At 39.4% G+C, this 26,509-nt stretch overlaps 1 pseudogene; it reads right to left on the bottom strand.

The window, feature by feature from the left end:
- LOC110258286 (olfactory receptor 4A47-like) overlaps positions 1-26,509 on the bottom strand; it is a 43,725-nt pseudogene that overhangs the window by 10,561 nt on the left and 6,655 nt on the right.

Raw genomic sequence — 26,509 nt, forward strand, 5'->3', positions numbered from 1 at the left:
TCCTCCCCTATGCTCAGCTGACAGCCTGTGATGGATGTGATTCTCACTCATCTTCAGGACCCCAAGCCTCAGTTCAATGAGAGGAGGAAACTATTCAACTGAAGTTTTTAATTTCGGCCTTACTTCAGAAATACTCAAGCTTTTAGCCTGCACCAACCTGAGTTAGAACTGCTGAAGGATTTGGTTGAAAGGAAGTGAAATTTAATCTTAACCCCAAAGCATCTGAAAATTGGCAGGCTGCCCAGGCCATCAGATGGAGTTTGGAAATCTGCCAACACTGAGCCCCTGCAGTTCCATAAGATTGTGTGTTTATTGTCAATTACTCTGCTTTTCTGTCTCTCCAAAAAAAAAAAAACGTGGAGGAAAAAAATTCCTGAGTTGTCTTAGAGAAGTTCTCATGAAGAATTCACACAAAGTAGTCCCTTCATGGCTACACTGAAAACTTCAACCAAACTCCACTTTTCTCTTTTGACAAAAGAAAGAATCATCAACCTGAGTCCACATATGAATAGATCCTGACTTGATCAATTTCATTTTGTCTCCTTTCTCAGTATCCCCAACATCTCTGTTGTTTCCAGTCTGAAAAAATAGCATCCTGCGGCTTTTGTCAATCTGTTTTCTGTAGATAGCAAGATAAACTCTTTGCCTTGGCACCCAGTCAGAAAGTCATTTTAAGACCATTATAATGAAACTCATCTCTTAACTTGGTGCTGTTTTTACAGTTCAGAAATAATATTTATACTGTGGCATCTTCTGGCCTTTAGAAGGTGATTCTCCTTGTGAAGTATGTATTAAAGTTAAAAAAAAAGTTTTAACTGGTAAAATCTTCCCTTTGCTTAAGATTCCTCATAATTGGGGACTTACTCAGAATCAGGGGCTGTCATATCTACCTGTCACCACCCAAAGAGGATGTTCTGCCATAACATAATCATCTTTATAAACTCAGAAAGAATGACTTAACCCTGGAGAAAAATTAAAATGAGGTGGTGGGGGGAAAAGTTCTCCTAAAATGAATCTGTGGAAATGGAGATGCAATGTCACATACTTCCACAGGCACTTTTTTTCAGAAACCACCTAAAAAAGAAGCTTATAGTTACATGTCTCCTCAGCACCTCTAACTTCTCCAGGGCCAACAGACCCCCCATTTTTTAGGACCTCCCCCCCAATTTTTGAGAACTGAAGCCTACCCATTTAACCATATTATTCTACTAGGGCCACCAAACAGAAAACCCCAGGGTGGGTAATTTGATCCAAGATGGATCAAAAGGAACTTTCACAGCAAGTTTTCAAAGTGGATCCATGTAGGGTAATTAGGTTACAAAATGTGAACTCACAGGCCTCTTGGATTTATTCCCTGCTGTGGCAAAGGCACTTACATGAGGGACGAAGGTGCAGGCCTGGAGTAGAGGAGCCCGGAACTTGGGCAGGGGTGGGGGAGGTGGGGACACACCTATGTGAGTTAGAGTTCCCCTCGCTCTGTCATCCTGGAGGCCCAGCCACATATCCCCTGCTCGGACCACAGTCTGGTTACAAAAACAAACAAAATATCTTGTTTTCCTTAAGCCAATTCAAACTGAGCTTCTGTTACAGCCAAGAGTTCTGACCAAGATAGATACTAATAATAGGAGTGGGGTGTAACACTGACTGGAACTAGCAGCTGAATCAAGCTGAGGGGTCGATGGCAGAAAACTCTCCATCCCAGGGAGGGAACTCATCACCCTTTGCTATACAGCTACAGAGCAAAGCCACTGGTTAAACTGCAGTCTCTGGGACCCTGGGACTTAGATCTTGCATCACTTCTGGCTGGAGTTCCAGTCATTTTGAGAGGAAGAACTTGATGCAGCAAGGACTTCTTGAAGTCTTTAATATGAAGCTGCAAAGGAAAGAGACGGCTGTCTTAAAGACAGATGCCTTGGCCCACCGAGGTGAGAGAATCAAGACACCCAGGGTTTTTATGGGGGCTCTATTATTCCAGAAACCACAAACATAAATCTCAGCTCTTTGGCAGGTTGGAGACAATCTGAGGCTCCAGCTGCTTCTTAGAGTATCAGCCAGTCATCTTGTCCCCCCTCTCAGAGCTTCTCATTCCCCTCTCAGAGCTTCTCACCCCAAATGGGATTTCTTCTGGGTTTTTCTGCAGGCTTAGGTTTTACTTCTTTCCAGTCTGGAAAATCAGTTATCACTCCTCCATCTGTTTTTCTGCTTCTAAAATGTTGTTGCTATCATCTCCTTGTCCAGTTTTCTCTGTTGTTGTTTAAAAAAAAAAACCAAAAAACAAAAAACAACTGTCCTGACTGTCATTTTCATGGCATTTCAGGAGAAAGCAGGCAAGTGTGGCTTAATATGCCATGTTTCCTGTTACTTCCTTTTCCCCTCTTCTCTGAATTTCAATTATCCTATTTTTAGATCTCTGTCTTTACAGAGTTGTGAGTTACAGGTATAGTTGTTAGCTGTAGAGATGTGTGAGTTCTTAAAACTTATAATTCAGTCCATGGTAGAATGGCTTCATGAATCACAAAGTTGTACCCAGAGCTGATCCAGATGAATGGACATGACCTTGATATCTGGGACCCAGTGCTGTCTGCAGGAGAGGAAAAGGTGAGTGTACATTTGCAGCTGAACTGCTGCACTGTGTGAGCAAGGAAAGGTCTAGAAGTGGCCACATGCCTGGGGATGGGTGTGTGTGTGTGTTTGTGTATAGCAACAACATTTTAGAAGCACACATCTATGTGCTGGGTAGCAAGTCAGTGGTCTGCCAACAGCCTCTCTTATCTTCCTTTCATAGGTTCTCCCCTATTCCTGGTGGGACAACCTTCTTTTAGGGAAATATTCCTCCCTCTAGATATAGGTCTAAGGAGTGTGGCCTGTCACATTCACACAATGCTGGATGATAATGCCATCCAGGACAATGAGAATCCTCTCTTGGAGCTTCCTAATACTAGGGAGGAAAAGCACAACCTCTTGAGTGACAAGTCTGTGGATATGAGTCTGAAGGCATCAGTATCTTGAGAAGTGGCTGTTCTGCAGGAGAAGGGAATAAAAACAGCCCATGGAGAGAAGCTAAGAGATGCAGAGGCCACAGATGGATATCCTATGGGCAGTTCAGTTACCTCTGAGATCTATGGAAGTTTCCGCCCTTCCTTTTTTTTTTTTTTTTTGACTTTTTAGGGCCACACCATGTCATATGGAAGTTCCCAGGCTAGGGGTTGAACTGGAGCTCCAGCTACTGGCCTACATCACAGCCAGAGCAATGCAGGATCTGAGCTTCATCTGCAACCTACACCACAGCTCATGGCAACATCAGATCCTTAACACATTGAGCGAGGCAAGGGATCAAACGCACATCCTCATGGATCCTAGTCAGGTTTGTTACTGCTAAGCCCCAACAGGAATTCCTGCCCTTCCTTTCTGCTCTTGCCTTTGTCTTCTGGGTGTGTGCCTCTTCTTTTCTCCTTCTTTTTCTTTCTTTTTATCTTTGGCTGCACCCACAACATGAGGAAGTTACTGGACCAGGGATCAAACTCATGCCACAGCTATAACCAGAGCCACAGCAATGACAATGCTGGATCCTTAACCCATTGAGCTGTGAGGGAACTCCTTTTTTTTAACTTTGATAAGAACACATATCATCCAATCTTAAAATTTTTTGAAGTGTACAGTGTAGTAATGTTAAGTATAAGCACAAGATTGTGCACCACGCCTTTAGAACTTTTTCATCTTGCTTAACTTGGGTTTGTGCCTTTTATTTTTATTATTTATTTATTTATTTATTGTCTGTTGTCTTTTTAGGGCTGCACCCACCGCATATGGAGGTTCTCAGGCTAGGGGTCTAATCAGAGCTGTTGCTGCCGACCTATGCTACAGCCGCAACAATGCCACATCCAAGCTGTGTCTGCAACCTACACCACAGCTCACAGCAATGCTGAACCCTTAACCCACTGAGCAAGGCCAGGGATCAAACCCTCAACCTCATACTTCCTAGTTGGATTCATTTCCACTGCACCAAGATGGGAACTCTGGTTTGTGATATTGAACGTTAGATTTTGATACCAGAAGTTAAAAGAGTTAAAACTACTATACCAACCAAATGCACAAAGCTAAAGATTGTGTATTAGAGGTTTCGATTATTGCCAAGGTTATGTGAAATACCCTCAGAATTGTAAATATTCGTATGTGTATAAGTAATTAAAGCTAAAGCTTTAGAAAACAATACAAACATTAGCATTACTTTTATTTTATTTTATCTTATTTTATTTTATTTTTTCCCACTGTACAGCAAGGGGATCAAGTTATCCTTATATGTATACATTACATTTCCCCCCCCCACCCTTTTTTCTGTTGCAACATGAGTACCTAGACATAGTTCTCAATGCTACTCAGCGGGATCTCCTTGTAAATCTATTCTAAATTGTGTCTGATAACCCCAAGCTCCCAATCCCTCCCACTCCCTCCTCCTCCCACCCCAGCAGCCACAAGTCTGTTTTCCAAGTCCATGATTTTCTTTTCTGTGGAAAAGTTCATTTGTGCTGGATATTAGATTCCAGATATAAGTGATATCATATGGTATTTGTCTTTGTCTTTCTGGCTCATTTCACTCAGTATGAGTGTCTCTAGTTCCATCCATGTTGCTGCAAATGGCATTATGTCATTCTTTTTTATGGCTGAGTAGTATTCCATTGTGTATATATACCACCTCTTCCGAATCAAATCATCTGTCATGGACATTTGGGTTGTTTCCATGTCCTGGCTATTGTGAATAGTGCTGCAATGAACATGTGGGTGCACGTGTCTCTTTTAAGTAGAGTTTTGTCCAGATATATGCCCAAGAGTGGGATTGTGGGGTCATATGGAAGTTCTATGTATAGATTTCTAAGGTATCTCCAAACTGTTCTCCATAGTGGCTGTACCAGTTTACATTCCCACCAAGAGTACAGGAGGATTCTCTTTTCTCCATGACCCCTCCAGCACTTGTTATTTGTGGACTTATTATTGAGGGCCATTCTGACTGGTGTGAGGTGGTATCTCATGGTAGTTTTGATTTGCATTTCTCTTATAATCAGCGATGTTGAGCATTTTTTCATGTGTTTGCTGGCCATCTGTACATCTTCCTTGGAGAACAGTCTATTCATGTCTTTTGCCCATTTTTCCATTGGATGATTGGCTTTTTTGCTGTTGAATTGTATAAGTTGTTTATATATTCTAGAGATTAAGCCCTTGTCCATTGCATGGTTTGAAACTATTTTCTCCCATTCTGTAAGTTGTCTTTTTGTTTTCTTTTGGGTTTCCTTTGCTGTGCAAAAGCTTTTTAGTTTGATTAGGTCCCATGGGTTTATTTTTGCTCTGATTTCTATTGCTTTGGGGGACTGACCTGAGAAAATAATATTGATGTTGATGTCAGAGAGTGTTTTGCCTATGTTTTCTTCTAGGAATTTGATGGTGTCCTGTCGTATATTTAAGTCTTTCAGCCATTTGGAGTTTATTTTTGTGCATGGTGTGAGGGTGTGTTCTGCTTTCATTGCTTTGCATGCAGCTGTCCAGGTTTCCCAGCAATGCTTGCTGAAAAGAACGTCTTTTCCCTATTTTATGTTCTTGCCTCCCTTGTCAAAGATTAGTTGACCATAGGTGTCAGGGTTTATTTCCGGATTCTCTATTCTGTTCCATGGGTCTGTCTGTCTGTTTTGATACCAGTACCATACTGTTTTCATGACTGTGACTTTGTAATATTTTTTTTTAAGTCTGGGAGAATTATGCCCCCTGCTTGGTTTTTGTTTCTCAGGATTGCTGTGGCGATTCTGGGTCTTTTGTTGTTCCATATAATTTTTGGATTATTTGTTCCATTTCTGTGAAAAATGTCATGGGTAATTTGATAGGGATTGCATTGAATCTGTAGATTGCTTTGGGTAGTATGGCCATTTTTACAATATTGTTTTTTCCAACCCATGAACATGGAATCTCTTTCCATTTCTTTACATCTTCTTTGATTTGTTTGAATAAAATTTTTAGTTCTTGGTACATAGGTTCTTTACCTCTTTGGTCAGGTGTATTCCTAGGTATTTGATTTTGTGAGCTGCAATTTTAAAAGGTATTGTATTTTTGTATTCATTTTCTAATATTTCATTGCTGGTATACAGAAATGCGACTGACTTCTGAATGTTAATCTTATAGCCTGCTACATTGCTGAATTTGTTGATCAGTTCAAGTAGTTTTGGGGTTGAGTCCTTAGGGCTTTCTATGTATGGTATCATGTCATCTGCATACAGTGACAGTTTTATCTCTTCTTTTCATATGTGGATGTCATTTATTTCTTTTGTTTGTCTGTTTGCTGTGTCTAGGACTTCCAAAACTATGTCGAATAGCAGTGGTGAGAGTGGGCATCCCTGTCTTGTTCCAGATTTGAGAGAGAAGGCTTTCAGTTTTTCCCCATTGAGGATTATATTTGCTGTGGGTTTATCATAAATGGCTTTGATTATATTCAGGAATGTTCCCTCTATACCCACTTTGGCGAGAGTCTTGATCATGAATGGATGTTGGACTTTGTCAAATGCTTTTTCTGCATCTATTGAGATGATCATATGGTTTTTGACTTTTCTTTTGCTAATGTGGTGTATTGATATTGATTTATTTGCATATGTTGAACCATCCTTGTGAACCTGGGATGAACCCAACCTGGTCATGATGTATGATCTTTTTGATATGTTGTTGGATTCGGTTGGCTAAGATTTTGTTGAGAATTTTTGCATCTATATTCATCAATGATATTGGCCAATAGTTTTCTTTTTTGGTGGTATCTCTGTCTGGTTTTGGAATTAGGGTGATGGTGGCATCATAGAATGTCTTTGAAACATTCTTTATATGTTTGATAGAATTCGCCTCGGAAGCCGTCTGGTCCTGGACTTTTATTTGTAGGGAGTGTTTTTATGACCTCTTCAATTTTATTTCTAGTGATCGGTCTGTTCAGTTGGTCTGTTTCTACTTCATTCAGTTTTGGCAGGCTGTAAGATTCTATAAAGTTGTACAGATTGTCAAATGTGTTGGCATATAGTTGTTCATAGTATTCTCTTATGGTATTTTTGTATTTCTGCAGTATCTGTTGTGATTTCTCCTTTTTCATTTATAATTTTGGTTATTTGGGTTCTTTCTCTCCTCCTGTCAGTGAGTCTGGCCAGGGGTTTGTCAATTTTTTTCACCTTTTCAAAGAACAAGCTCTTGGTTTTATTAATTTTCTCTATTGTTTTTTTTAATCTCTATTTTATTGATTTCTTCTTTGATCTTTATAATTTCCTTCCTTCTGCTGACTTTAGGTCTTTTTTGTTCTTTTTCAAATTCATTTAGGTTGTCAATTTGAGATCTTTCTTCTTTTTTGAGAAAGGCCTGTATTGCTATAAATTCCCCTCTGAGCACTGCTTTCGCAGCATCCCATAGATTTTGAGAGGTTGTATCTTCATTATCATTTGTTTCAAGGTATTTTTTAATTTCCTTCTTGATTTCCTCATTGACCCATTGTTTTTTTAGTAGCATGTTGTTTAGTCTCCATGTAGTAGGCTTTTTCTCATTTCTTTTCCCATGGTTGTTTTCTAATTTCATGGCATTGTGGTCAGAGAAGATACTTGACATAATTTCTATGCTCCTAAATTTGTTGAGGTTAGCTTTGTGTCCCAATATGTGGTCGATTCTTGAGAATGTTCGATGTGCATTTGGGAAGAATGTATATTCTGCTTTTTTTGGATGTAGTGTCCTGAAGATATCAATGAAGTCTAACTTTTCTATTGTTTCCTTTAGGATCTCTGTTGCTTTATTGGTTTTCTGTCTAGAGGATCTGTCCATTGGTGTGAGGGGGGTATTAAAGTCTCCTACTCTGATATTATTCTCATCAATATCTCCCTTTATGTCTGTTAATATTTGTTGTATGTATGTGGGTGCTCCTATATTTGGGGCATATATGTTGATGATAGTAACATCCTCTCCATGGATGGATCCCTTAATCATTAGTGGCCTTCTTTGTCTTTCTTTATGTCTTTTGTTTTAAAGTCTATTTTGTCTGATATGAGCATTGCGACTCCTGCTTTTCTGTCATGTCTATTGGCATGAAATATTTTTCCCCACTCTTTCACTTTCAATATATATGTATCCTTTGTCCTAAGGTGAGTTTCTTGCAGGCAGTGTATTGTAGGTTTTTGCCTTTTTATCCACTCAGCCACTCTGTGCCTTTTGATTGGGGCATTCAGTCCATTGACATTTAAGGTGATAATTGATAGATGATAATTTATTGCCGTTTTGAACCTTGTGTTCCAGTTGATTCTATGGTTCTCCATTCTTCCTTTGTTTGTTTGTTTGTTTTTTTTTTTTTTTTGGTTGGATGGTTTCTGGTTATTAATTGCTTGAATGTTTTTTTTGTTTTTTTTTCATTTTTTGCGAATGCAATATTTGGTTTTGGCTTGTGGCTGCTGTGTTTTTTAAGTATGCTAATCCCTTCCTATAATTGTGTGTTTTAGCCTTATGGTCCTGTAGGTTCAAACACTTCATCACTATATTAAAATTAAGAGAAACATACAAACAAACAAACAAAAAGGGTCTATTTATTTCCTAACATCCCTTGCACACATTTTTTGCTTTTGATGACTCTTTCTTTCCTTTTTAATTTTTTTTTGTTTGAAACATGTTCTGATTAAATCTGTATGCTGGCTTATTTGTGTGGCTGCTCTCTGATTGTGGTTTCCTCAGTCCTAGTTCCTCCTCCTCTTCTTCTCTTTTTTCCTTCCCTTTCCTTCCTTTCTTTTTGGTTTAGAGAAGCCCTTTCAGTATTTCTTTTAGCCTGGGTTTTGTGTTGCTGTATTCTTTAAGTTTTTGTTTGTTGGAAAAAATTTTCATTTCCCCTTCTATTTGAAATGATATTCTTGCTGGATAGAGTATTCTAGGTTGCACTTTCTTTTTTCCTTTTAGCACTTTAAATATCTCTTGCCATTCCCTCCTGGCCTGTAGTGTTTCTGTAGAGAAATTAGCTGATATTCTTATGGGGGTTCCCTTGTAGGTAACATTCTGTTTTTCTCTTGCTGCCTTTAGGATCCTCTCTTTCTCACTAACTTTTGCCATTTTTATTATGATGTGTCTTGGTGTGGGTCTGTTTGGGTTCAATTTATTTGGGACCCTCTGTGCTTTCTGTATCTAGAACTCAGTATCTTTTAGATTTGGGAAGTTTCCAGTAATAATTTCTTCAAATATATTTTCCATTCCCTTATCTTTTTCTACTCCTTCTGGAATACCTATTATGCATAGATTGGCCCACTTTTTACTATCCCATATGTCTCATATTGCTTTCCTATCTTTTGATTTGGTTTTCTGTCTGCTGACCTGATGGGTGATTTCCATTATTCTATCTTCCACATCACTGATTCATTCTTCTGCATTATTCATTCTGGTTTTTACTTTCTGTAGTTAAGCTTGTATCTCTGCAAATGAATGTTCTAGTTTTACTTGGCTCCTCCTTATATTTTCTAGTTCCTTTCTTATGGTATCTGCATTACTGTTCATATCTTCTCTTAATTCCTTCAGTATTTTCACTATTTCTCTTTTGAACTCCAGGTCTGTCAGACTGCAGAGATCTGTTTCATTGTTGACTGTTTTAGGTGATTTCTCCTGCTGGTTTGACTGGGGGTGGTTTCTCAGCTTCTTCATCTTGCTTGTTGTTTTCTTTTTCCTGGGGGAGTTGTACTCTCCGTGACCAGGCAGTGTTTGCCTTGTCACTGCTATGGAATGTTTCCTGAGGGCTGGTGTTGTTGGTCAGTCTCTTTTGACGCAGTGTGGCTTTTCTGGAGTGTTGATGGGGCTAACAGTGTTTCTGTAAGCAAAGGAGGGCTTCCTTAGGGCAGACAGGACTGGGAGGTCCACACCACGATGGTAGCAGATTTCACTGGGTCAGGCAGAGCTTGCTCTGGTGTTTTTAGGCTGTGGTGTTCTTGTAGGAGGTTGGCAGCTGTTTCTCAGGAGTGCAGCACCCCCTGGGGGCTGGAGCAGCTATCTGGGTCACTGAGAACCCAAGAGGCTCTTCCCCAGGGCAGCCTGACTCAGAAGGACTGTCTGAGAATTAGGCAGATCTTTTCACTGCCCGGCCAGGCTTGTTGTAATTTTCTGGGCTGCAGGAGGTCCTGCAGGGAGCTGGCAGTCCTGTGCAGTTTTTCCGCAGGAGTGTGGCACCCCCGAGAGCTGGGGTGACTAGCTGGGCCGCTGCAAACCCAAGAGGTTCTTCCCCAGGGCAGCCCGACTCGGAAAGACTGTCGAAGAATTAAGCAGATCTTTTCACAGCCTGGCCCTTTGTTCTAGCTTTTTTGGGCTGCAGACCTTTTCTCAGGAGCTGGCAGTGTTTGGTGCTGCTTTGCGGGGGTGTAGCCCCTCCAAAGGGCAAGCAGGCCAGGGCAGGGACAGCCCTTGTGGTGGCAGGCTTCCAGCAATTGTTGAGGCTAGCCCTCCCAGATGTCAGGCAGTCCCAGGTCTGGCGAGTGGGTAGGGGGTGGTGGGGGCGGGGGCATGGGGGAGGGGATGTGCTGGGAAGCACAGCTTTCTGATAGCTTACAGGCTGGTAAGCTTTCTGTGGCATGGGGAGTATTCACTGGGGACCCACCCCTTCTTCTCTCCCCTCCCCAACATGGGCACAGATCCAGCTCTTCTCCCAGGTTCCCTCTGATGTGGCTTTCCACTTTCCCGCCCTTAGCATATTGCTCCCTCCCCCCCACAAAACTCTGCTTTCTAGTCTCCCATGCAGTCACTGCCCCATCAAACTTGACAGACTGGTTTCTAGACCTCCCAAGCAGTCTCCGCTCTACCCCACTCCCCCAGCCCTTTCTGGGGGACTAACCTCTGGAGCCGAGGTCTCAGTGCTCAGCCCCCACCCAGGCATCTCAATTTTTGGTGACTGTGCCCGTAGTTCAGATGATCTGTTTGGTTCTTTATCTGCTTTTCAGAACTCCGACTTACTGCTACACTCTTCTCTGCATCTGGAGATTCCTCTGGTTTGTTTGATCTTTCCCTCAAGTAGATGACTTTCCAGGGTGCAGGATCCCTTTCTCTTCCGCAGTTCCCTTTCAGGAGCACCTGTCCAGCTCAGATTCACCTTCTCTCACTCTCCTCTTCTCTCTTGTTTTACCTAGTAATGTCACGAAATTCTTGCCATTATTGGAGTTTAGGTTCTTCTGCCAGCGATTAGTTGCTGTTCTGTGCAAGTCATTTATCCTGTAGATGTGATTTTTTTGTTGTGTTTGTGGGAGAGGGCGAGCATGTCCCCCTACTCTTCTGCCATCTTGTCTCCTCTTCCTTCCTTCAATTTCTATAGATTATAGTCTATATCACTCACTGGTATTTCACTAATCCTACCTTGACTTGTTTGTTTTATATGTATGTGGGTTTCCCCCATAAAATTGACCAAGGAACCAATAAATTGAAGCCCTTATCACCCTTCAGGATTGGACATTTATTGAGGCCAGGGCCTGACCTAATGCATTGCCCTAAGGGATGATCAATTCATGGTTGATGATGAGGATGGTGATACTTTTTCCTGGTTTCAGGGTATAGGATGGATTATGAGGGTGGGTAGCAAAGGAAAAATCCTGGCGGTAGGGGGATGAATTAATGAAACATTTAGAATAATAGTCCAAGAGGGTGATAAGGGCTTCAAATTAGCATTTCCTTGCTCAGAGCCTCATTGTCTTACCAGAAGAACTTTAGTAAGATTGGAAAGAAAAAGATGGCGAGACTTTGGCACTGAAATGAATTTATGTGGGATGGGGGGTGATGTAGAAGTAGGCAAGTGAACTAAGCAAGTACAGTAAAGATAGGGGAAATCAGGGGTGGAAGCTGGATTTAGAGGGAAGATGAGGAGTAATTTTTTTTTTGGTCTTTTAGGACCACACCTGCAGCACATGGAGGTTCCCTGGCTAGAGGTCTAATTGGAGCTGTAGCTGCCAGCCTGTGCCAGAGCCACAGCAATGCCAGATCCAAGCTGCATCTGTGACCTACACCACAGCTCACAGCAATGCCAGATACTTAACCCACTGAGCAAGGCCAGGGATCAAACCTGCAACCTCATGGTTCCTAGTCAGCTTCGTTAACCACTGAACCATGATGGAAACAGGAGTATTTTTTTAGATATACTGAGTTTAAGGTAACTTGGATAAACAAGTGGACATGTCTAGCAAGCAGTGAGATACTGCTCCCCTTTCAATTCAAAGCAAAAAATACTTACTGAACATTGACCATATGCTAGTCACTGTGCTAGATCCATAGTCAAATAAGACACATCCCCTGCCCTCCAGACTTCATGTTTGATCAGGGAAGAAGAACTAATAAATTCCTGTAATGTAGTAAAGGGTATAATTGAATTGTATATAAAGTGCTATGAGATTATAAATATGGAATCAATTGTACCCAAGCAGGTTATAAGAAAGTTTCAGAAGTGACAATCTTTGAGCAGGGCTTAGAAAGACAAGTAGAACTTTGCTTAATAAACAAAGGATGAAATGAGTTTCCAAGTGAAAAGAGAGTCTTGATCAAAGGCACAAGACATGGATATATATGGCATGCTAGTGGAACAAGAGGTAGTCTCAAATGAATAAAGAGAATGGGCTGACAGAGTAAAAAAGAATGGTGCAAAAGAGGTGACAGTTGTTGCAGACCAAAGACAAGATTTTGTTGCACTTGACTAGAGAGGCAGTAGAGTGTGATCGTTGAAGGTGTGGACTCAGCGTTGGACTCCCTGGGTTCAAATCCCCCCTCTGCCACTTCCTAGGGTGTGGCCTTGAGCAAGTCACTTAGTCTCTGTGTGCTCAGGTTGCCTCATCTGTAAAGTGGGGCTAATGGTACCTCCTTCATGGGGTTATTTTAATGACTGAAAGAGCTATTATGTAAAGTGATTAGGGTAGTGCCTGGCATAGAGTGAGTGTGATATTAAGGTTAGTCCAAGGGCTGAATTATAAGAAACAAGGCACTACGTCATTGTGTACTCCACCATCACCAGTCTCATTTACAGAAGCTGTAAATGAGAACTATCTTAAGTTACCAAATACTCTAAGCCTGGATCCAGGGAGCACCAAATACATCTTCTATTCTCACATGAGTGGGAGTTCCTGAGGAGGGCGATACTACCTGTCTTAGAAAGGTAGATCCAATGTAGGGAGAGGGCAAGGAGTCTGGGAAAATAATGAGAATGGCCAGAGTGGGATTTTTCATTCAGGAAAAGTGGAAGCTCTCATTGTGACATTTCCCTCCTGGCAAGTGGAAATAAAACAGAACAAGGCTGAAATTCAGCAAGCATATTTTATTTCAGCAATTGCAGAATTTACCAGCAAAGACCACAGAAGCAGCAGGGTCCAGTGACAGGTGCTTTGCTGGGCTTGGAGTATGTAAAAGAGCCCTGTGAAGAGGGCTAGCAATTGGAAATGCAGCCCTACCTTGATAATGAAGCACATCTGACCTCGTGAGTTGTGATGCTCTCAAGGAACCCACTGTTTTGTTCCTCAACTTTTTAGACCTCTGCTTGAGTGATCCTTGAATAGACTCTTGGAATGATTGTACATCCATGTGTGACTGTTCTGTTTGCTGCTGAAATGAGACTGAATCTTATCTGCCCACCTATCCAGCCCAGGGGTTTCACTTTATAACATATTGGTTTGAATTCTGGCTTTACCCCTTTCCAGATGGGGCATCTTGAGCAAGCCACTGAAATTCTCTTAGTCTCAGAACTGTGAAATGAAATAAAAATAGCTCCTATGTTGTAAAGTGGTTATGGTAATTATACAAAGTAATTTATCTATAAAGTGGTGGGCACATTAAGTGCTTAAAAGATGTAAGTTCATTTTCCCTTTACACTTAGGCAGCCCAAAGATCCTCTGCTCTCATTTTAGCCCATCTGGGGGCTTCATATCCTCTAATGTCAATAATGGTAGAGATGGGCAGAAGAAGTCAGTACATGGAAAGGCAATGAGGAATGGTGGCTTTTTCCCCATGCCAACCCTGACTTTGTAGTAAAGATATTCTGAGGTAGCCAATATCCCCCAATAGGAAATGTATTCAGATACTGAACAGGCCAAGGTAAGAAATATCTACTAAGACATGATGACAACTATGTGAAAATATATCTACACAGTCATATATTTAATGTGATGATATAGGTATACATTCATATATTTTAAATTTTGAAGGGAAAAAGGAAAGCAAAACAGTTTTGTTAGGATGTTAGAAATATGTTGTTGTAATGTTATCTTAATATTCTTGTGCCTTTGGCCTCTTCCTGATGTACTTCAGTCTCTTCACCCTCATTCCAAAAGAACAGCAGGAGGTCAGGGTGCTGGAGAAAAAGGAGTTGTACAGTGGAAATAACATGGCCCCATCTCATCTGTCCTTCTGCCTGGCCTTCCATTAACCATCATGATCTACTAGAGACTGGAGAGCCTCCTATCTGTGGTGCTTTGGTGCCCTTGCATCATTAGTATCATCATCTCTACACTTCTAGGAGTGGATCTTATGAAGGAGGTATGGAAGAAGTCATGCATGCTTAGCTGTCAGTCTGAACCTTTGAGAGACAGCAGGGGACAAAGGCAGAAATCACTTATAATACTTTGGAGTGTCTTGGCATGTGAATACTGCTACACATAAAGCAAAACGTATGGAGGAATATGACAAATTGGTAGAGATCATCCAGCAGAGGAAGCAAATGATTGCTGTCAAAATCAAAGAGACAAAGTTAAAGCACAGCACTTCAGTGAGGCCAAGGCTGAGTCGACTCAACAAATGTCAGAGTTTTATCCCAATGATTTCAGTTTGAACTTGGATCATGAGTGCAAGAAGAAATGAGGTTTGAGGGAGGGAGGCAAAGAAGCAGCAATATTTGGCCTGGTGCAATGAATCCAATAAAAGTGATAGCAGTTCTAGGATGTTGGAACTGCTCTATATCTTGACCTGGTTGGTAGTTACATGGGTGTATGTATATGCAAAAAAACTGAGTTGTACGCTTCAGATTTGGATGCTTTACTGTATGTTGGTATACACAAAGGGAAAAAAAAGTAATGGTAGAAATATGGGCCAGAATTATGGAAGTATCATGAATTCTGTTATAAGGTCTTTGGTCTTATTCTGAAAAGTACTAGGAAAGCATTGTAGTTTCTTAGGACGGGAGAAGACTCATAGATATGGCAGAGGTGTACAGGGTAGGTCAGAATGGGATGGTACTGAAGTCAGGAAAGCAAGTTATGAGGAATGATTCTTGGCATGAATTGATGAAGGCCTAAACCAGGGAAGTGGTAGCACAAATGAAAGAGAAGAACATAACAGGCATCGCTAGCAAGGAAATGATGGGAGTTGTAGAAGGATTAGATATAAAAGATGAAAGAGAGAGAGAAGACTTCTAGGCTTTTAGCATGGGATCTGAAGAATCATGGTCAAGAAGGTCAAGTGTGAGCCTCCATGCCTCTATATGGTTTTACGCTTATTTGCCTGCTGATCAGTGTGGCAATTATGACCTCATGCTGTGTGTACAGTGTGGGAAATTATGAGAGCTTGGAGTGATAACCATTACTCTGTGCCATGCTCTGTGGTTCCAACTAAAGGAATTGATGTTTCCAAGAACACAGGCATGTGAATGCACAGGTGTGCATAAAGATGCTTATAGATATATATATATATATACATAGAAATGTAGATACTCATAAAGAAAAAGAAGGTCCTTTATATTAAATGTGTATGACAGTATATTGACAATAAAATGTCAACAGTGGTGATCTCTGGGTGGTAGAGTTTCTTTTTTTGCTTTTCTTTTCTTTTTTTGCTTTTTAGGGCCATACCTGCAACATCTGGAAGTTCCCAGACTAGGGGTCGAATCAGAGCTACAGCTACCAGCCTACACCATAGCCACAGCAATGCAGGATCCAAGCCATGTCTGAATCTGTCTGAATCTACACCACAGCTCACAGCAACACTGGATCCTTAATCCACTGAACAAAGCCAGGGGTTGAACCCACATCCTCATGGATCCTAGTTGGGTTCATTAACCACTGAGCCATGAAGGGAACTCCTCTTTCCTTTTTTTTTTTTTTTACCATACCTGCACCATACAGAAGTTCCCAGGCCAGGGATGGGACCTGGGCCACAGCAGTGACCCTAGTCACCACACTGCCAATGCCAGTCATTGTGCCATAAGAAATCTTGTAGGGTTTCTTTTCATACTTTTCATTTTCTATATTTTCTATAATGGCCATTCATTGCTTTTATAGTCAAAAAATTAATGCGATCAATAAAAAGAGGGGGTAGGCAACCTAAAGTATATGACTGAGTGGTAAGTAAGTGGGCCATAGGTGGGAGGGGATTTGGTAAAGCAGACATGGAGGGGAGGTGAGAAGGCAAGTGACTAGTACAGGAACCATGGGATATGAATAGCTCTTATTTTTAGAATCACTACAGTATATCACCTTCATGTTGTTTTATCATTTTTAATTAAGCACTGGATATGTTATCACATTATCTTTTGCTAATTCTTTAAGGTTATGAAACTAAGAAAGTTGGCACAGCAGGTTGCTAATTGCTGCCAGTGTCTTGAATGGTCAACAGTCCTCATCAACCAAACTGAACATACCCTGAAAGAAAGTGACCAGGCACAGTTCCTCCAGTCTGCAAAAAAATATTGCCATGAGGTGAGTTCCTTATGTTCTTTCAACATGCCTGCTCTTATGAAAAGAAGTTCCCAGGTCCCATCGCTAGGCTGGGAACTTCTGTATAGTGCAGGTATGGTAAAAAAAAAAAAAAAAAAAAAAAAAAGGAAAGAGGAGTTCCCTTCATGGCTCAGTGGTTAATGAACCCAACTAGGATCCATGAGGATGTGGGTTCAACCCCTGGCTTTGTTCAGTGGATTAAGGATCCAGTGTTGCTGTGAGCTGTGGTGTAGATTCAATTCTATTCAGGCATGTATGTAGCAGCTACCACCTGAAGATTTTACCAGCTGGCTAGTTACTAAGCCTCAGTGTGGAAAATGTTCTTTCTGTTTCTGTGGTCTCCCAGTTCTTCCAATGCCCAGCCAACCCTGTGCCCTAGCCATGCTGTAGCTCTGTACTGCCCACTTAGGGCTGGAGCTTTCTATGCTGGCATTGGTAGAGGGACAGAGAAACTTTCAGCCACATAGATAGGTGTGTGCCCTTCCTATGTCCACGTGAAGTTTCTCTCATTTTCATTTCGCTCTTCCTCATATAAATCTTTGAGAGCAATAACTCTTAGGCTTTTATTTAATCAGCCACTCCTTCGAAAATTTAATAGAAGTCATGAACCTGCTTCACAAGGAGGAAAATGCATATTAGATATAGATATACATACAGAATTTTGCATACAACTTCAGAGGACTCATGGATCCTTAGAAGCCCATCTATACAACATTTGTGAAGAATCTGAGACCTAAAGTGAATCACTGTTCAGTATAGTCACCAAGGTTTTGAGGGGCTGCAGGGGCTCATTAGACCAGATTGGACTTTCTTATAGTGCCCTCTCATTCACTGAAGACTTTTTGGCTCCAGGTTCACAGTAGTCCCTTCTATTGCTTCAGCCATCATTCTGGGTCATGTTAGCAGCATCCACATGGCTGACCCATCTGGTCCTCTAGCCATCTGTCTCCTGGCTCCTTGCTGTCCCCTCCTCTACTGACCCTCACCTCTGCTACACTTCATCCACTCACTTCCATGTCCTACATGTTGAACCTCAGTATCAGTCCAAATTTCACTTAAGGCATAAGTTAAAACATCCTGCTTTCTAACTGAAACCTCTATACTTACAGATGTTGGTTTTTCTCCAGTGCATTTATTCTTCAACTTCTTTGGAACCCCTAAGTCCTGACTCCTACCTGCCAGCTACACTGTCTTCATTTCTCCCTTTGGCCTATTTAGGGTCTGCGATTTATCACTTCAGCTACTTTATCTTCAGTATCCACAGTTCCTTTGTCCCACTGTCTTTAGATCACACCAACCTAATAAGATCCCAACCCCGAATCAGCCCATCTATTCCAATCTTTTCCATGCCTATAGTTGAGTTGCAGAACCTTGCTGGAGAACATCATGTAACCAAAGATGTTGGTACTATTGCACTACAAATTTATGTTTTCTAATCTCAACTGGGCCCTCAGTACAGACTAGAAATTGCTTTGGTCAGCTTTATTTTTTCTTGGTCTCAATAAAGTCTATTTCAAATTTTCTCTGCTCAGAGTTCCTTTTGTAGCTCAGTGGAAATGAATCTGACTAGCATCCATGAGGACACAGGTTCAATTTAGGCCTCGCTCAGTGGCTTAAGGATCCAGTGTTGCCATGAACTGTGGTGTAGGTCACAGACAGGCTCAGATCTGGCGTTGCTGTGGCTGTGGTGAAGGCTGGCAGTTACAGCTCTGATTTTCCCCCTAGCCTGGGAACCTCCTTATGCCACAGGTGCAGCCCTGAAAAGACAAGAAAAAAATTTTCTGTACTCAGCTAAAAATTCCAACCCTGCTATCTTTCTGTTTATATTCAGCAAGTGACTTAAATCCTATCTTACAGAGAAAGTGGTAGATATGAAATGATAAATTCCTCAATTTCTCATACCAAACTGCTGGAATACTGACATCCATTACTTCCCTCTTCCTTCTGGTTAAATGGAAGAGATATCCGCTCATTTGTGCTTTGGCTATGTACTTTCTTTTTTCCATAGCTCCAATTTTGCCCCATCGCAGGTTGACCTCGCAACCACTTTTGTGTTTCTCCTATCTAAAAACAAACAAACAGACAAAAAAACCAAAAGCAACTTTCCTCTACCTTATACTCTAGCTACTGCCATCTCTCCTTCCCTTCACAGCAAACTTCCTGAAAGAATTTTCATATCTTTACCTCTAATTTACTCTTCTTAAACATTTAAAATTTATTTATATATTAAGGTAATACTTGTACCTCATCAAATGTTGTTAATAGTAATACAGCAAGAAATAGCAATCTCTTCTCATCCCCAATTTCTGCTCTCTAATAATAATAAAAATACTGGGAATTTACTTTGTGTTGGGCATTATTTTAAGCATTTACAAGTATTAATTCACTTAACCTGCACAAAACTTTATGAGATAGACACTGTTATTATTCCCATTTTGCAAAAGAGAGAATGAGGCTCATAGAGGTGATATGACTCCTCTAGGGCCAACCAACTAGTTTAGGGGCAGAGACAGGATTCAGATCTATGGATCTAGCACTATAGTCTGCAAGTTTACAGCCAAGACAAGCAATTTCAGTTCTATTAGGTGCTTCTATTGGCAAGAATTTTATGTTTCTAAATAATATCCTTATGTTGCTACTTTTTCAATTTTAGATATTAACAGTTGGCTTCTGTGAATTTAGTAAAATTTTATCCATTATTTATTCAAATATTTTTATGCTACCTACTTCTGCTCTTACAAGGACTCCAATTATATGTATATTAGGCTGCTTGAAGTTGTCCTGAGCTCACCAATGCTCTGTTCTTTTTTTTTTTTAGCTTTTTTTTCTGTGTTTCATTCTGATAGTTTCAAATGATATGTCTTCAAACATACTAAGCTTTTCTTTTTAATGCCTAATCTTCCACTAACTTCTCTAGTTTCATCTCAGTTATTGTAGTTTTCACCTCTAGAAATTCAATTTAGGTCTTTTTATATCTTCCATATATATAATTAACACACTTAGTTTTCTCTGGCTTTTTGAACTTATGGGATACTGTTATAATAATTTCTTTAATGTCTAACTCTAATACCTGTATCAGTTCTGAGTCAGTTTTAATAGTTGCTTTTTTCTCCTCATTATGGGTTTTATTTTCTTGCTTCTTTGCATGTCCGGTATTGGATGCCAGACATTGTGAATTCTGTCTTATTGGGTGCTATATACTTTGTATTCCCATAGATATTTCTAAACTTTGTTCTGGGACACAGTTAAGTTACTTGAAAATAGCTTGTTCTTTCAGGTCTTGCTTATAAGATTTGTTAGGTGGAATCAGAGCAGTGTTTAGTCCAAGGGAAATTTTTGCGCACTTCTGAGGCAAGACCCATCTTAGTGCTCTACTGAGTGCCCCATGAATCATGAGATTTTATAGTTTAGCTGGTGGGAACAGACACCATTCCTGGTCCCATATGAGCATTAGGATTTGTTCCCTCTAATCTTTTTGGGTGTCTCTTTCTCTGGCATTGGACAGTTTCCTCACATGCATGTGTTGATCAGTAGTTTGTTGGATACTAAAGGTGAACCCTCTGAAGGTCTTTAGAATCCTCTCTGTGCAGCTTTCTCCTCTGCAGTACTCTGCCTTGTGATCTCCAATCTACTTAGTTTCTCTGATTTTCAGCCCTTTGTTCTTAATTAGGAACTCTATTGGGTTCCACCTGATTTTTCCCTTCATGTATCATTTTATTCCCTTAATTTTGCTGGAACAAATTTTCTGATTAGCTTCCTAAGAAAAAGTACAAAGGACATACATTTTTGAGAATTTTTTGTTTAAAGAATATTTAAAATTTATTTTCTAATTTGATAGGTTGGAAATAAATTTTCCTTATAACTTTGAAGACATGGCTCCTTGTCTCCTAACTTCCATGTACTGATGCTTTTTTGATTCCTGGTCTTTTGAATGTGACCTGTATTTTAAAAATCTGAGGCTTTGGAGTTCCCACTGTGGGGCAACAGGTTAAGTATCCAAAGTTGCCTCTGTGATGGTGCATGTTCAATCCCTGGCCTGGTGTAGTGGCTTAAGGATCTGGTGTTGCCATGGCATAGGTCACAGCTGCAGTTTTGATTTGACCCCGGGAACTTGCATATGGCATGGGTGGGGCAAAAAAAAAAAAAAAAGAACAGGGAAAAAAATCTAAAGCACATTTTTTTTTTTTTTTACAGCTGGAAATTACCAGGCTAGGGGTTGAATCAGAGTTGCAACTGAGGCCTACACCACAGCAACACCACATCTGAGCCACACCTGTGACCTACACTGCAGCTTGCAGCAACACCAGAACCTTAACCCACTGAGTGAGGCCCCGGATTGAACATGCATCCTCACAGAGACTATGTTGAGTCTTTAACCTGCTGAGCCACACTAGGAACTATGAAATAAGAAACTTTGAAGGTGTTATTTCAAAGGCCACCAAATGAACACCTTGTTGCTAAATATGAGAGAATCCTTTGTTTTATCACACGGTCCCATCTTACTTGGTCTCTCAGTAGCATTTGTCCCTACTGACCAATTTAACTTGAAATTTCTCTGCCTTTAGTTTGAGAACACTCCTTCTTTTCTTCCTACCTATCTGGTTTCACTTGCCTTTAGCAGCAACTCTTCCTTGACCTATTCCTTTAATGATATTGTTCCCTGTGATTCTGTCTTAAGCTATTCTCTTTTCTCATTACACTTTCTCCCTGTTGCAAACTTAAAGTTCCTAGGGCTTCAGTTACCATGTAGCTGGGGTTCTTTTTAAAACAAAAAAGAAAGCTATCTAGCTGTTGATGATTGCCAACTCTCTATATCTAAATCTTCTTTTCATGGGCTCAGGTTATGGCCTATGGGGTTTGTGGAATAGATGGCTAATTACATAGTATTTCTTAAGAATCATCTACCCAACTTAAATATTTTTCTTGCTCATTTCTCAGAGGGTCTGAAATTCTTCCCCACCATTATTCATTCATCAATAACCAAGACTTGAGTTAAAATGAAATTTTAACTGGGAGAGTTTCTACTGCCACCTTACAAATGACATTTATTATATTATCCCTAATAGAGATCAAAGCCTTGAGAGATAGCTGACGTTGGTTGTGTTTAGCTTAAACATTTCTACACACACACACACACACACACACAAACACTTATATATACCTCAATGTCATTTTAATCTCATCCTTAACCTTCTAGACACTATTACCAATTTGGGAGGATATAGATATAGATTTATCACAGAATAAGGTCATGCTATATATACAGTATTTTAGATATATAGATATAGATCACAGAGTAGATATAGATACAGATATAGATATATAGATATAGATCCATCACAGAATGAAGTCATGCTGTAAATACTACATTTTACCCTATGTTTGAAACATAGCAATATATCATAAACCTTCCTCTGTCATTAGATATTTTTTTACAACTTGATTTCCAATGGTCTTATATTGTTTAATCTTTTGATGCACAATGCATTACTTAGCTCAGTCCCCATTGTTAGACAATTGGTTTACATATAGTGTGTTGAGTGCCTTTGTAGTTGTGTCTTTGCATCCATTTTGGTTATTTCTTTAGTAAAAAAAATATGAAGTACTTAGCAGGAAATCTGATTTACAAGTGGGAGCCTCTGTGTAGTGTGTAATGAAGGAATTATTTTAAAATGAGGGATGCTAAAAAGGACTAGAATATTTTTGTTCTAAAAGTTTCCCAGAGACTTACCATGGAATAGAGAGGCAAACATGAGACTGGGCCACATCTTTGTGGTCTGTTTGGGTAAAATACAGGTCAGACCCCTGGATTCTCTTACACAGATGCCAACAAGAACAAAAGCCATCATCTGGGGAGAGGAGATGTTGATGGGGTATTTGGAGAATCCCAGGAAGTACATTCCTGGGACAGAAATGATCTTTGTTGGCATTAAGGAGGGAGAAAAGGCAGACTTGATAGCTTAACTCAAAAAAGCTACTCCAGTGCCTTATTTAATACAAAACAGAAGTAGCTCATGGCTCATGACTTTTTTATGTGTACCATATTTAAGTTGATCTTATACACCAGAATTCAGTTCATGAGTGGCTGATAGAATATTTCTGTTGGACAGGGATGGCTTACATAAGGTAAGCTTGTAGCTCAATGAATATGATCAGCTTTATGAATTTTGAGTAGTTCCATTTCTGCAAGTACAATCATTGTTTTCCCCTCTAAAGATATGATTGGACTTGATTAATGGTGTTCACCCTTTGAATGCATATATGTGTATGTATGACTGATTCACTCTGCTTTGTATCTGAAAATAACACATTGTGAATCAACTATACCCCACTAAAAGTAAAAAAATAACATTCAGTTTTTCACAGAGATGGTGATTACATCTCAAAATCTATAGGAGATTGAGTTAATATTTAGGTTTATATAACTGGATATATTAATATATTTTAATATATATAACTACTGAGGAGATCCCTTTACTGTCTCACAGAATAGAGCAAGATTCATGTGTGCTTCCAGTTGTGTTCTGTTAAGGCAAAGACTGAAGATAAGCTGACAATGTCTACTTTCTCTTTTTGGTCTTAAACATGCTTATTTAATTAAAATTCTCTGTATTTAAAATGTTGCCTTTTACTTAATGAAAGGCATTTTAGTATTGTTTATATATAATTCCAAATAAAAATATTTAAAAATTCTCACATTTCATAATCTATAAGGTCAGCTGTTTTTTGAAATTCAGCATGATAAGATAAAGCAGCAAATTTTGCTTGTGAATTTTTCACTAAGTCAGACCAAGTTATAATTCTGGATTGTCTTTTAAACAGCCATGCAAAAACACATACAACTATAGAACTACTGTAGGTGTGTGATTGGTAATGGTGCTTTTACCACATAGTTAGAAGTGTTAAAGTGGAGGAGATAAGCCATCAGCACAAATTTTGTAAATTATGGCATCATTAGGCTTAAGAATGAACAAAATCATGGATCAAAAAATTCTTGCTGTAGAACTGTGATGTCAAAGAATATTTACATTTTAAGATGTTTTATTATTTTTTTCTTTATGGATGTGCCTGAGGCATGTGAAAGTTCCAGAGATCAAACCTATACCACAGCAGTGAAAATGCCAGATCCTTAACCCACTGTGCCACCATGGAACTCAATTTTTAACATTTAATGTTAAATTTGACCTCCAAAATTTGATTCATTTTCAGTCCTAATAGAAATATGTAGGCATTATTTAATACAGGTATAAAAGCTCCTACAAAGTCATTATATATAATCTTAAATACTACCTCATTTTAATTTATGTTTCTTTGATTTCTTAGGTAGTTGGACTTTTTAATATTTATTGGCTATTTGTTTTCATGTTTTGTGAATTAACTTTCTGTTTTATTTGTCTACACTCCTGTCACATCTTTACCTTCTGCTCATTCACAGACACCTTAAAATCTGATCTGCCTCCAGTTTTGACCCCTTGCAGTCTGTCCACTGCTGCCAGAGTATTGGTCTTGAAACATAAATTTGAGCACATCAGTCCTCTGCCTAAAATTATTCAGTGGCTCTCATTGTATTAGTCATTCGTTCATTTATCCTGGCCTAAAATTAATACTTTTTTAATTTCCCCAATGCATTATTTTTTTTCTACTGTACAGCATGGTGACCTAGTTACACATACATGTATACATCCTTTTTTCTCACATTATCATGCTCCATCATAAGTGACTAGACATAGTTCCCAGAGGAAATCAATAAAATAGAGATTCAAAAAACAATAGAAAAAAATCAATAAAACCAAGAGCTAGTTCTTTGAAAATGTAAACAAAATGGACAAACCTCTGGCTGGACTCACCAAGAAGAGGAGAGAAAAAACCCAATTAAAATAAGACATGAAAAAGGAGAAGTCACAACAGATACTACAGAAATAATAAAATTAATTCTTGGAATACCTCTATTTTCAGAAATGGCCCAAAGCTATTGTTGGTAGATGTGTATCAGGGGATATGTATTTATTTAACTCTTCATCCCCTTACAGCTAGTTCACATACAAGTTTCCTCTCTGTTCTTTCTATATACAGTGCCTCCTACCTCTGCTCTAGAATGCATATTATTGCCAAGTTAATGCTCTTTCCTTTCCATTATTTGAGTGCTCAAGGATCTTCATTGTCTCCAATTCAAGTCTGGCACAGGGCCTAGACATGTATGCTTTGATCAAAGCTCAAAGACAATTCTGATGTAGAACATGGTAGTTTAGAATTGCTAAAGTATGTAAAAATATACCTTTTAGAAAAATAAAAGTAACTGTCTAGGTAGTTAAGGATATAGAGTTTAGAACCCAATGAACTTGGGATCAGCTCTATTTCTTTTTTTCTGACCCTTGTGTGACCTTGAGTAAGTTACTTAACCTTTCTGAGTCTCATTTACAAAATGGAAATAACAATTGCTACACAGGGTTATGGTAGAGAGTAACTTAAGTAATGTATGCAAAGTACATGCATGATGTCTTATATATACTAAATGCTCAATAAAGGTTAGCATTCGTGTTGTTGTTAGTTATTCAGTTAGTCATTCAACAATTGTTTGTTTTCTGTGTGTCCAATGCTGTGTTAGGGACCATGGAAGATTATAAGAGATACAATTTATGGATCCTGCTCTTGAGACACTTCAAATTAGTTGGGGAGATAAGACTAGCCTAGCATTATACAATTAGAGAATAATGAAATTAAATGTCAATGTTATGAAAGATCAAAGTATAGTATTTAGGGGAAGGTTTTAACCAAGCCCCTGGCTATGATTAGCATTGAAATAATCTGAAAAGGACAATATCGATAATGTAAATGCTTTTATAACTTTTATACAGTAACATGTATATTTTTAGATAGAATATATTTTAGTTCATGTAACAGAAAAGGAAGGTGGTTTGTCAGATATTTCTGAGGACAGAATGGGTGTACATACCATCCCTACTTAAAAGTGAAAAACAAGATGTTTCTGATGGTTTTCTCCTTTTGAGCACATCAGTAATGTAATGTCACTTGTTACAGGGTAAAACTCACTGGTAATGGAAGAATATTAGAGAGGTCTCACATGGGTACAGATGCTATCCAAAAGGTTTTAAGGAAATTTATGAATTAGCAAGTTAGGAATAAAAATGTAAAAAAAAGAATCTGACACAGAAAATTTTAGAAAATGAAGGAGTCAACCAATCTGTTTAAAAAGCACTGGCTACCTTCATGATTGTTTAATGATCATTTCATGAGACAGATATACACACATGACAACTTTGTGTTTGTAGTTATCTTTGTTACTGGATTACAACAACTATCATTTGTTGAATATCTACTCTATGCCAGATGCTGTATAGTAATTTTATATCATGATCCTTACAATGAAACTATGAGTAATTATCACCCCCATTTAACAGATGGGGAAACGCATGTTAATTTGCACAATTAACCCATATTAATACTGCCAAAGTATATAATACAACATTTTGAAATTAAAAAACAAACCAAACCTGAGTTTCCATCAGGGCTCAGTGGTTAGCAAATCCTACTAGGAACTGTGAGGTTGCGGGTTTGATCCCTGGCCATGCTCAATGGATTGAGTATCTGGCATTGCTGTGAGTTGTGGTGTAGGTCACAGATGAGGCTCATATCTGGCATTTCTGTGGCTGTGATGTAGGCTGGCGGCTGCAGCTCTGATTGGATCCTTAGCCTAGGAACCTCCATATGACATAGGTGTAGCCCTAGAAAAGACAAAAAAAAAAAAAGAAAGAAATAAAAACAAGTAGGTTGAAGGTCATGTAATAAGAAAACCACATGAC

The sequence above is a fragment of the Sus scrofa genome, chromosome 10 (genome assembly GCF_054392235.1).
Source record: "Sus scrofa isolate SSC_HxYL_T2T_F1_AM1 chromosome 10, Sscrofa_HxYL_maternal_Yorkshire_Landrace_v2.0, whole genome shotgun sequence".
In the NCBI taxonomy this organism is placed as follows: Eukaryota; Metazoa; Chordata; class Mammalia; order Artiodactyla; family Suidae; genus Sus; species Sus scrofa.